Below are 12222 nucleotides of genomic sequence, written 5' to 3' on the forward strand. Positions count from 1 at the left end.
TTGTATAAGTTTAAAGTGTGTAACATGTTGATTTGATACTTTTTCTTAGAGGGAGCACACAAGTGGTGGGGAGGGCCATAGGGAGAGGGAGAGAGCTTCTTAAGCATGCTTTTTTTTAAGATACTTTTTCTTAGAGGGAGCACACAAGTGGTGGGGAGGGCCATAGGGAGAGGGAGAGAGCTTCTTAAGCATGCTCCATGCTCAGCACAAAGCCCAAAATGGGGCTTGATCTCATGACTCTGAGATCATGACCTGAGCTGAAATCAAGAATAGGAGGCTTAACCGACTGAGCCATCCAGGCATCTCTAATTTGATACATTTATATATTGCAATATGAAACAAATGATTTGAAAATACTCACATGATGCCAAAATCTTTAGGTTGCATATTTAAGAAGGTAACAAGTCTGAATATGTGAAGGTAAGTGAAGAATGCTAATATGGGCATTTCAGGAAAAATTACCCGAACTGAATTCATCACTTAGTCCACCAAAGTTTCTTTCTTTCCTTTATTTTCTAGTTACTATCTCTGTTGGTGGTAGCCTGAAGTTCACATCAATTCACTAAGTTTTACCGATTTTGTAAAATTTTTTAAAATTTTACACTGTGTACTTAAATGTACAATTTACACTCTTTATCCCCAAAGGAACATTTTGCATAACTATAGTACAATATATAGTCAGGAAATTGACTTTGATAAAATCCATTGACATGCAGATTTTACCAGTTTTACATACACTAATTTGTATAGTGTTATACGTAGTTTTAACACATGTGTATCTTAATGTGATGACTAAACAGTTAAGATATTCCATTGCAAGTATCCCTTGTACTATACTTTTATACCCACAGCAACTTCCTTCCCTCTTTTTCTAATTCTTGACAACTAGTAGTTTATTCTTTAACCTATATTTTTGCTATTTCAAGAATGTTATATAAATAGAATAATGCAGCATATAAATTTCTTAGATAGGCTTTTTTTCAGTCAGCATAATTCCTCAGAGATCCATTGAAGTTGTGTGAATTAATAGTTTGATTCTTTTTATTCTCAAATAAATGGTATGAATGTACTACAGTTTTTAAAACTATTTACATGTTGAAGGACATCTGAGTCATTTCTAGTTTTTGGCTTTTACAAATAAGGAGTTATGTATATCCATGTACAGGTTTTTATTGTGGACACAAGTTTTCTTTCTCTGGGATAAGTGTCCAAAAGTGCTGAGCATATTAGTAAGTACATGTTTAGTCTTGTAAGAAACTCCCATACTATTTTAAATAGTGGATGAAATTCACACCAGAAATGTATGATTAGTCCAGTTTCTTTACATCTTTGCCAGTGTTTAGTGTTACTACTATTTCTTATTAGCCATTTTGATTATGTGTCATGTTATCTCATTGTGCATTTCCCTAATGATTAATAATGTTATATATCTTTTTATGTGTTTATTTGCCATCTGTATATCATCTTCTGTGAGTGGTCTGTTCATGTCTTTTCCCTGTTTTATAATTGTGTTATTTGGACTTTTTAAAAAGATTTTATTTGTTTATTTGGCAGAGAGACAATGAGAGAGGGAACACAAGCAGGGAGAGGGTCAGTGGAAGAAGCAGACTCCCTGCTGAGCAGGGAACCCATGGGTTGTTTGGATTTTTAACTGTTGACTTTCGAGAGTTCTTTATATATTCTAGGTAATAGTCCATTGTCAGATGTGTATTTTGTAAAGATTTTCTTCCAGTCTATGCTTGTCTTTTTTGTCCTCCTCACAGGGTTTTATGCAGAGTAAAACTTTTTGCATTTGAGGAGGTCGGAGACACCTGGGTGGCTCAGTCAGTTAAGCATCTGCCTTCGGCTCAGGTCATGATCACAGGGTCTTGGGATCAAGCTCCACATCAGGATCCCTGCTCTTTGGGGAGGCTGCTTCTCCCTCTCCCTCTGCCATTCCCTCTGATTGTGCTCTCTCACTCTCTCTCAAATAACAGTCTTCTAAAAAAAGTTTTAGAAGGTCAAAGTTTTCAATTTTTCATTTTATGGAATATGTTTTTTGGTATGAAGTTTAAGAACTCATTGCCTATATTAGATCCTGAAGATCTTCTGTGATTTTTTTCTAAAAGTTTTATGGTTTTACATTTTAATTTTGTTTTCTATGGTCCATTTTTAATTTTCAGTTTTTTATGGTCCATTTTGAGTTAATTTTTATATAAGGTGTGAAGTTTATGTTGATTATTCCAAGAAGGACATACACATGGATTACAGACACACAAAAAGATACTCAACATCACTAGTCATCAGGGAAATGCAAATCAAAAGTATAATGAGATATCGCCTCACACCTGTCAGAATGGCTCAAATAAAAAACACAATAAACAACAAACATTGGCTAGGATGTGGAGATAAAGGACCCCTCTTGCTCTGTTGGTGGGAATGCAAACTAGTGCCACTGTGGAAAGTGATATGGGAGTTCCTCATAATGTTAAAAATAGGAATTCCCTACAGTCTAGTAATCACACTGATCACACTATTGCATCATTATTTACAATAGCCAAATTATGGAAGCAGCCCAAGTATACATCAATAAATGAATAGGTAAAGGTGTGGTATATATGTATGATAGAATATTATTCATACATAAAAAAGAATGAAATCTTGCTATTTACAATGACACAGATGGAGCTAGAGAGTGTAATGCTAAGTGAAATAAGTCAGTTAGAGAAAGACAAATACCATATGATTTCTCTCATATGTAGAATTTAAGAAACAAGAGAAATTAGGAAAGGAAAAAGAAAGAAACCAAGAAACAAACTCTAAATGTGGAAAACAAGCTTTTGGTTACCAAATGGGAAGGAGGTGGGGGGATGAGGTAAATAGGTGATTGGGATTAAACAGTGCACTTGTGGTGAGCACTGGATGATGTATGGAATTGTTGAATCACTGTATTGTACAGCTGAAATTATATAACACTGTATTTTAGATATATTGGAATTAAAATACAAAATAGTGTGATGATAGCTATTCTGACATATGTGGGGTAATAGCTCATGAAGTTTTCGTTTGTATTTCTCTGATGTTTAGTCATGTTGATCATCTTTTTATGTACCTATTGGGCATTTCTATGTTTTCTTTGGAAATACATCTATTCAGTTGTTCTGCTCATTTTTTAAATTTAATGATTACTATTTTGTTATTGAATTATATGAGTTTCTTACATATTTTAACCTTTTATCAGATATATGATTTCCAAATATAGTCTCCCATTCCATAGGTTTCCTTTTAACTTTTTAAAGAAGATTGTATTTATTTGTTAATTTGTTAAAGATTTTATTTGTTAGAGAGAGAGAGCACGAGAGGAGAGAATGTCAGAGGGAGAAGCAGACTCCCCATGGAGCTGGGAGCCCAATGTGGGACTCGATCCTGAGACTCCAGGATCATGACCTGAGCTAAAGGCAGTCGCTTAACCAGCTGAGCCACCCAAGTGCCCACAAAATATTGTATTTATTTATTTGAGAGACAGAATGAGAGGGAGAGATGAGATAATCTGAAGCAGACTCCATAGTGTCACAGCCTGACATGGGGCTCAATCCCACAACTGCAAGATAATGACCTGATCTGAAACAAAGAGTCAGATGCCTAACCAACTGAGCCACCCAGGTGCCCCACCTTTTAACTTTTTTTGTTTATATTTACTGTGATGAAGGATTTTAGTTTGATGTAGTCCCATTTATTTATTTTTGCTTTTGGTGCCTTTGTTGTTGGTGTCAAATCCAAAATATCATTTCAACAACTATGTTAAGAGGCTTACCCCCTATGTTTTCTCCTAGATTTAATGATTTCAGTTCTTATGTTGAAGTCATTAACTCATTTTTTATTGATTTTTGTATATGGTGAAAGATAGTGGTTCAGTTTCATTCTTTTGCACATGGCTGTCCAGTTTACCATTGAGAGATTATCCATTTCCTCTCATATATTCTTGGCTCCTATAATATAAATTAATTGACCATATGTCCTGTTTATTTCTGGGATCCCTATTTTGTTTCATTGATTTATATATTTGTTTTTGTGCTAATACCAGTGTGTTTAGATTACTATAGCATTGTAGTGCAGTTTGAAAGGAGGAAGTGTTATGCCTCTCATTTTTTCTTTGTTAGGGTTTCTTTGGCTATTTGGAGTCTTCTGTCATTCCATAGAAATTTTAGAATTGTTTGTTTTATTAATGTGACAAATGTTACTAGAATTTTTATAGGGGTTGCATTGAATCTGTAGATTCTGTGATAGTTACAGATATTTTAATAACATCAATTCTTCCAATCCATGGGCACAAAATATTTTTCCATTTATTTGTGTCTTCCTCAGTTTCTTTCAACAGTGTCTTACAGTTTCAGTAAACAGATCCTTCACCTTGATTAAATTTATTCCTTAGTATTTTATTCTTTTTGATGCAGTCATAAATGGGATTGTCTACTTAGTTCCTCTTTCAGATTGTTATTAGTGTATAGAAACACAACTTAAAAAAAAGATTTATTTATTTATTTGAGAGGGGAGGGGCAGAGAGAGAGAGGGAGAGAAAGAATCCCAAGCAGACTCCCCAGTGAACATGGAGACCAACACAGGGCTTAATACCATGACCCTGAGATCATGACCTGAGCCAAACCTGAGTCAGATGCTCAACCAACTCAGCCACCGAGCTACCCCACACAGCCCATTTTTGTGTATTGATTTTGTATGCTATAACTTCACTGAATTCAATTAGATTTATTTTTTTAAAAGATTTTACTTATTTGACTGATGCACATGCACACACACACACATACACACACACACAGCACAAGCAAGGGGAGTGGCAGGCAAGGGGAGAGGGAGAAGCAGGTTCCTTGCTGAGCAGGTAGCCCAATGCAGGGCTTGATCCTGGGACTCTAGGATCGTGATCTGGGCCAAAGGCAGACACTTAACTGACCGAGCCACCCAGGCACCCTCAATTATGATTTCTAACAATTTTTTTGGTGGAGTCTTTAGAATGTTCTACATATAATGTATCATCTGAAAATAGGGATGGTTTTACTTCTTTATGATTTGGATGCCTTTCCTTTTTCTTCTGTAATTGCTCTGGCTAGTACTCCATGGACTATGTTGACTAAAAGTGCTAAGAGTTGATATCCTTGTCTTGTAACTGATCTTAGTAGAAGAACTTGCAGCTTTTTACTGTTGAGAATAGTGTTGGTTGTGAGGATGTCATATATGACTTTTATTATATTGGGGCATGTTCACTATCTAACCAGTTTGTTGAGAGTATTTTTTTTTTTTTACTGTGAATGGATGTTTAATTTTGTCAAATGCTTTTCCTACATCTATTGAGAGGATCATATGATTTTTTTTGATCATATGATTTTTATCCTTCGATTCATCAATGTGGTATATCACACTGATTTGCAGATACTGAACCATCCTTGCATTCCCGGAATAAATTCCACTTGATCATAGTGTATGATCATTTAATGTATTGTTGAATTTGGTTTGCTAATTTTTTTGTTGAGGATTTTTTGCATCTATGTTTCTTGGGGACATTGGCCTGTAATTTTCTTTTCTTGTACTATATTTGTCTGGTGTAGTATTGTAATGTTGGTCTCATAAAATGAATTTTGAAGTATTCTCTTCCTTCTATTTTTTGAAAGTGTTTGAGGATTGCTATTAATTCTTTAAATGTTTGGTATAATTCACCAGTAAAGCTGATAGGCCCTGGAGTTTTCTTTACTAGTAAGTTTTTTATTACTGATTCAATGTCCTTACTCATTAGTCATCAATGATCTGTTAATATTCTCTATTTATTCATGATTCAGTCTTTGTAGCTTATATAGTAATAGGCATATATTCATTTCTTCTACCTTTTCAACTTGGCATTTACAATTGTTCCTAGTACTCTCTTATGGTGTTTTGTATTTCTGGGGTATCAGTTGGAAAGTCTCCTCTTTCATTTCTAATTTTGTTTACTAGAATCCTTATTGCTTGGGGTGCCTGGGTGGCTCATTCATTTAGGCATCTGACTCTTGATTTAATCTCAGGTCATGATCTTGAGGTCCTGGGATCTAGCCCTACATCGGGCAGTCTGCTGGGTGGGGAGCCTGCTTCCTCCTCTCTCTCTGCCTGCCTCTCTGCCTACTTGTGATCTCTCTGTCAAATAAATAAATAAAATCTTTTAAAAAAATCTGTTAAGTCCATCTGGTCTAACATACAATTAATGTCACATGTTTCCTTTTTCATTTTCCATTTCATTTTCACTTTTCATTTTCTGTTCAGGCAATATATCTGTTGTTGAAAGTGACATATTGAAGTTTCCTACTATTATTGCATTGTTGTTTGTTTTTCCCTTCAGGTATGTTAATATTTGCCTTATATATTTAGCTGTTCCTATGTTGGGTTCATCAGTATTTACAAATGATATATTCTCTTGTTGGATTAGGTCATTTTTCACTATATAGTAACCTTGTCTGTCTCTTATTTCAGTCTTTGGCTGAACATCTGTTTTGTTAAATATAAGTAGATCTACGTCTACCTTCTTTTGGTTTCCTTTTGCATGGAATATCTTTTACTGTTCCTTCACTTTCAGCTTGTGTGTGTCCTTAGAGCTGAAGTGAATCTCATTTAGACATTATACGTAGTTGGGTCTTGTTATTTTATCAGCCATTCTTTGCCTCTTGACTGTAGAGTTGAATCCATTTGTAGCTGAAGTAATTTTTGATATATTTGGACTTAGTACTGCAATTTTAATAGTTTTCTGGCTGCTTTTCCAGAAATGTTGTTTCTTTTTTCTTCTCTTGCTCTTTGTGATTTGATAATTTTCTACAGAGGTATCCTTAGATTCCTCTCTCTTTCTGTCTTGTGTGTGTATTATAGGTTCTTGCTTTGAGAATACCTTGAGGCTTACAAAAAACTTATTTTTAACAGTCTATTTTAAGCTGATACCAACTTAAGTTTGAATGTCTACTAAAGGTCTGCATTTTTACTCTAACCTCTATTTTATGTCTTCAATGGCATGCACAATTTATATCTTTTATCTTATGTATGCATTACATTATGGTAATTGTTTTTAGTACTTTCTCCTTATAACCTTCATAGTAGAAATCTACACCAACCTTACATTATAGTATTAAGAATTTAACTATATAATTAATATATATACTGTGATTTATACTTTCATGTTTTCCTGTTACTAAATAGCATCCTTTCATTTAGTTTTAAAAGTGCTTTTAACATTTTTTTTGTAAGGCCAGTGCGTTGGTGATGAACTGCTTCAGGTTTTGCTTGTCTGGGAAATGGCTGATTTCTCCTTTAATTCTGAAGGACAACTTTTCTGGGTAGAGTATTCCTTGTTGGCAGTTTTTCTTTCAGCTCTTTAAATATATCATGCCACTGTCTTCTTTCTTGCAAAGTTTCTGCTGAAAAATCTGCTGATATTGTTATAGGGGTTCTCCTTCATGTAACAAGTTGTTTTTCTTTTGCTGTTTTTAAGATTCTTTCCTTGTCTTTAACTTTTGACAATTATGTGTCTGTGTAATGGGTCTTTTTGGATTGTTTTAGTTGGACTTTCTGGGCTTCTTGGATCTAGATGGCTGTTTCCTTCTTATTTAGGGAATATTTTAGCCACTATTTCATTAAATAAGCTTTTTCCCTCTCTCTCTGTCTTCCTCTGGGATCCATATAAGCATATATTGGTTTCCTTTATAGTATTCCAAATCCCCTCTTTTTCATTTTTTTCTTTTTGTTCCTATGATTGCATGAGTTCAACTGCCATGTCTTCAAGTTTGCTGATCCTTTCTCTTCCACTTGATCTTGTCTGCTGTTCAACCTTTTGATTGAATTTTTCAGTTCAGTTGTTATATTCTTTGCCTATGTGATTTTTGTTTGGTACCTTTAAACTTTTTATCTGTTGAAATTTTCACTTTGTTCATGCATTGTTCACCTGACCCTGGTGAGTATCTTTATGACCACTATTTTGAATTCCTTATCAGGTAAATCTCTTATCTCCACTTTATTAAAGGCTGTTTCTGGAGGTTTATTTATTCTTTTGCTTGGAAAATATTCTGTTTCTTCATTTTACCTTTCTGTGCATCAGATGAAACATCTACCTCTCTCACAGTCTTGAAGGAGTAGCCTTGTGTAGAAGATGAACATTATCATTTGGCCTGGTCCTAGCTCTTAGTTTTCTCTCAAGCCTTAGTGATTGTGCAAGCTAGTTTCTTTGTTCTTGGTGTTTCCAGTGGTTGAAGGTATGCCAGTATCTGTCAGTTTCCCAAAGGATAGGATAATAGTCAGCACCTCATTTCAAGGTGGACCCTCAGCTGCAGCTTGTAAGATGTGCAAAACAGACTCAGGGAAAGACTGGGATATGGGTGTTTCTGACTTGTGCCTCTGTACTGGGCCCTGGGATTACAGCCAGTCAAAAAGTGTTTCTTTTTTTGCTACAGTACTCTGAAACCTATAAATGCAAGCTTCACTGGCCACCAGCAGCAGGAAATCAATTGTTGCATCCTCTGGGTGGCAACCATAATGCTGGGGTGCCATATGTGCACAAGCTCCTTTCAAGGAGATACTAGTGACCTGGAGTATGGCATATGGAGATGATAGTTATCATTTAGATGTGTGCTAAATTAGGAGACTTGCCCTCAGGTTACAGCTTTAAAAATATTCAAATGGGCCTTTTTCAGGGAAAGGCTGGGATATGCACTGAGACCTGAGGGGATAGCCAGTCTGAGTCCTAGAAAGCCCATTAAGACTGTTTCTTTGTTTGGTACAGTGTTGTGGGTCTCGTGGCTGCATACTTCATTTGCTTTCATAGCTAGGTATTTTAGGGACCTGCCCATTAGGTGGAAGTTTTCAAACTTGGCATGCTAGATGTTGGATCCAAATTCCTTACTCCTCAGAGAAAAACTTGCATTTGTGTTTCCTCCCCATTGTGCTGTATATGGAAATTATACTGAGAGTACATCTCAGCTTTTCTTACCCATTTTATGTGGTTTTTCTCTCATTTTTCTGGTGTTTATGAGTCCCTCAGCTAATTTCTGGATTCCTTTCAGAGGAAATTGTTCCATGTTTAACTGTGCTTTCAGTGTGTCTGTGGCAGATGAGTTCAGGAGTCACTATCTTGGACCAGAACCCCAATGTCACTTCTCTGAAGTTCTAAGCCTTCTTTTGTTATCATTTCCTTTTTTTAAGAGTCCTTTCTATATCCAGTTTTTATTGGAACAAATTCTTAGCTTTCCTTTATCTGAGGATATCTTTATTTTCTTTTCATTTCTGAAGAATAATTTTACTGAATATAATGTGCAGTTGACAATTCCTTTCAGTCCTTGAAAAATGTTGTGCCACTTATTTCTGGCCTCTATGGTCTCAAAAGAGATATATTTGTCTTTTGAGTTGATTTTTACCTATATAAGTAATGTACCATTTCTCTCTGGGTGCTTTCAATGTTTTTTGTTTTTTATTTTCAGAAGTTTAATTATGATGTGTTTTGGTAGTGTAGATTTTTCAGATTTGTCCTATTTTAGATTTTCTCAGTTCTTTAAATTGTTTGGTTTATGTTTTTCCCCAAATTGGGAAGTTTTTATCATTTCTTTGGACAATTTTTCATTTCCACTCTTTTTCTTCTCTCCTTCTGGGAATTTAATGATATGAATATTAGCTTGTCTGTTATTGTTCCATATGTCCCTGAAACTTTGTTCATCTTTTTCTTTTGAAATCATTTCTGTTACTTAGTCTGTATTAAAATTTTATTAATTTGTCTTCAGGTTCACTGATTCTGTCTTATATCATCACTCTACTATTGAACCCATCCAGGAGGGTTTTATTTTGTTTTTTTTTTTGTTATTTTGTTTATATTTGTTTATTATATATTTCAGTTCTATAATTTCCTTTTGGTTCTTTGATTTATAATTGAAACTTATGATTTATTATTATAAATTATAAATTATGATAAATTATTATCAAGTATTTATAATTGAAACTTATGATTTATTACAAATGAATTGTTTTTGATTGTTTTCATCATTCATGTTCTGATTTCCATGGTCTTCATTATGACAAATGATTAGTTTGGACATTTTGAATATTATGTTATGAGGGTATGGGTCATATTTAATCATTATTGTAGTGACAGTATCTCTTAGAGGTATAGAGCAAAGATTGGATAGGGTAGAAGTTTATCTCCTGTCTACACACTTTTGAAACTTTTCCAGCAGAAGTAGGCCAGCTATCTTCACCATATCACTGTCCCTCTGGGTCGAAGCTCAGCTTGTCACTTGTCCCTGATGATATCATGAAGGGGTAAATGGAGAACTTGAAAGTGGAAGCTTCGTTCCCAGTTGCATCTTAATGACATCAGGAGAACAGAGTGGGGGAGTAGGGTGCCAAGTAGCATAGCCTATCACCACCTAGATTTTCCTCTTTGATGCTGATTAGAGATGGTGGCTGAGCTCCTTAGTGGACCCTGCTGACACCAAGTAAAGGAGGGACCTGAGTGTTGCCTAGAACCGTTTTTCCATGCCTTCATTCTGTCTCAGTGTTTTTAGGTGGAAATGTAGGTTAAACTTCTCACTGGGGGGGAGGAGTCCAAGATGGCGGAAGAGTAGGAGACCTTAATTTTGTCTGGTCCCAGGAATTCAGGTAGATAGCTATCAAACCATTCTGAACACCTGTGAACTCATTGGAGACTGAAGAAAAGAATAGCTGCAACTCTACAAATAGACAAGCGACCATTTGCCACTAGGTAGGAGGTGTGGAGAAGTGAATCTGAGGCGATATATGGGAAGATAGACCACAGGGGAAGGGAGCCTCCGTTGGCTGGCTACCCGCAAGTGAGAGAGCAGAGCAGCACAAAATTGGAGCTTTTAGAAATCTGCTCCACTGAGGGACGTTGCTTAGGCAGCTAAGTGGGAGGTGGCACCCTCGCCTGGAAGTGTGGTCTCAGGATCCTCAGGGTCACAGGAAGACCAGGGGTGCCTGAGTGTGGCAAGACTCCCAGGTATTGTAGCAAGGAAGCTGGCCACAAAGAGTGAGCCCAGGAGTGGCCTCTCAGCTCAGGTTGCCATAAACTGTGATCTGTGGCACAGTTGGGCTACTGCTCTTCAAGCAGGGATCCCACAAGTGGCAGAACTGGGGAGAGTTCCCTTCCTCCCCTGGGAGGAGTAGTGCAGAAGTGTGCAGCAGGAATCTGCTGGGTTTGGGGACTCCAAACAGGGTCTTGTGCCAGAGATAGAAATGCACAGTCACAGGCCAGGTGAGCACAGTGTGCCGGAGACTAGGGAGCCTAGGAGTGACAGTAGTGATTGACTGTTTTTCTTTGTTGACTCAAAGAGGAGTGGGGCCTTGAGCTCTCAGCTCCTCCAGGGCCAGAGATTGGGAGGGTGCCATTTTCATTCTCATCCTCTAAAGCTGCATGGAAACCCTTCAGGGCACAAAAGCCCAAGATTTTGCTCCCTGCACAGGGAGCAGATTTCTTATCCTGGCCCCAGGCAAGTGTAATGCAATTCCACTTGGGGCAAAGACATTTGAGAATCAACACAGCAGTCCCCTCCCCCAGAAGATGCGGGAATCTGTGGAGTTTGGTACAAGCAGAGGTGGAAACAGATTGAACTGGAGGATCTGTTGATGGGTGTGGACCCCGACATTGTGGCTCTGGGCTGGAGATTCCTGCAGGGACATGTTAGCTCTGACCCTCTAAAGAGAAGCAGAAAGATGGCAGGGAACAAAAGCCATGCAGCAAACCAGCTCACATTAAGCCCATCCCCCTTACAAGATGTGGGACTATTCTACCCAGGCAAAGGCGCCTGAGAAGCAAAGCAGCAGGACCTTCCCCTAGAAGACAGACTGGAAGAACAGGTGAATAAGCTTAAACTTCTTTCCCACAGGACAATAAAACTCCAGTGCCAGGGGAACATAATATAGGCAACTCCAGGCATTCCCTCATGACTCACTTATACTTAAGGCTAAAAATTTACATTCCTTTTTTATTTTCTTTTCTTATTCATTTTATTTTCTTTTTTTTTAAATCCCTGCTCCTATTTCAAATAGATTCATATTTCCCAACCTATGTTTTAAAGTCATTTTTAAACTTTCATTTTCTTTTTCACATACATGTTTTATAGATTTATACCCCATACTAGCCTGTTTTATCTTGAGATATATATATGTGTGTGTGTGTGTGTGTATATATATGTACACACACACACACACATATATTGC

General features: G+C 36.7%; 1 protein-coding gene across 1 annotated transcript in view; it reads right to left on the reverse strand.

Moving 5' to 3' along the window:
* The window catches only part of LOC116856923 (fibronectin type III domain containing protein 3C1-like), a 51550-nt gene that overhangs the window by 11389 nt on the left and 27939 nt on the right, over positions 1 to 12222 (reverse strand). The gene's annotated exons all lie outside the window — the stretch shown is intronic.

Source organism: Lontra canadensis, unplaced genomic scaffold (genome assembly GCF_010015895.1).
Source record: "Lontra canadensis isolate GAN:19392208 unplaced genomic scaffold, GSC_riverotter_1.0 scaffold114, whole genome shotgun sequence".
In the NCBI taxonomy this organism is placed as follows: domain Eukaryota; kingdom Metazoa; phylum Chordata; class Mammalia; order Carnivora; family Mustelidae; genus Lontra; species Lontra canadensis.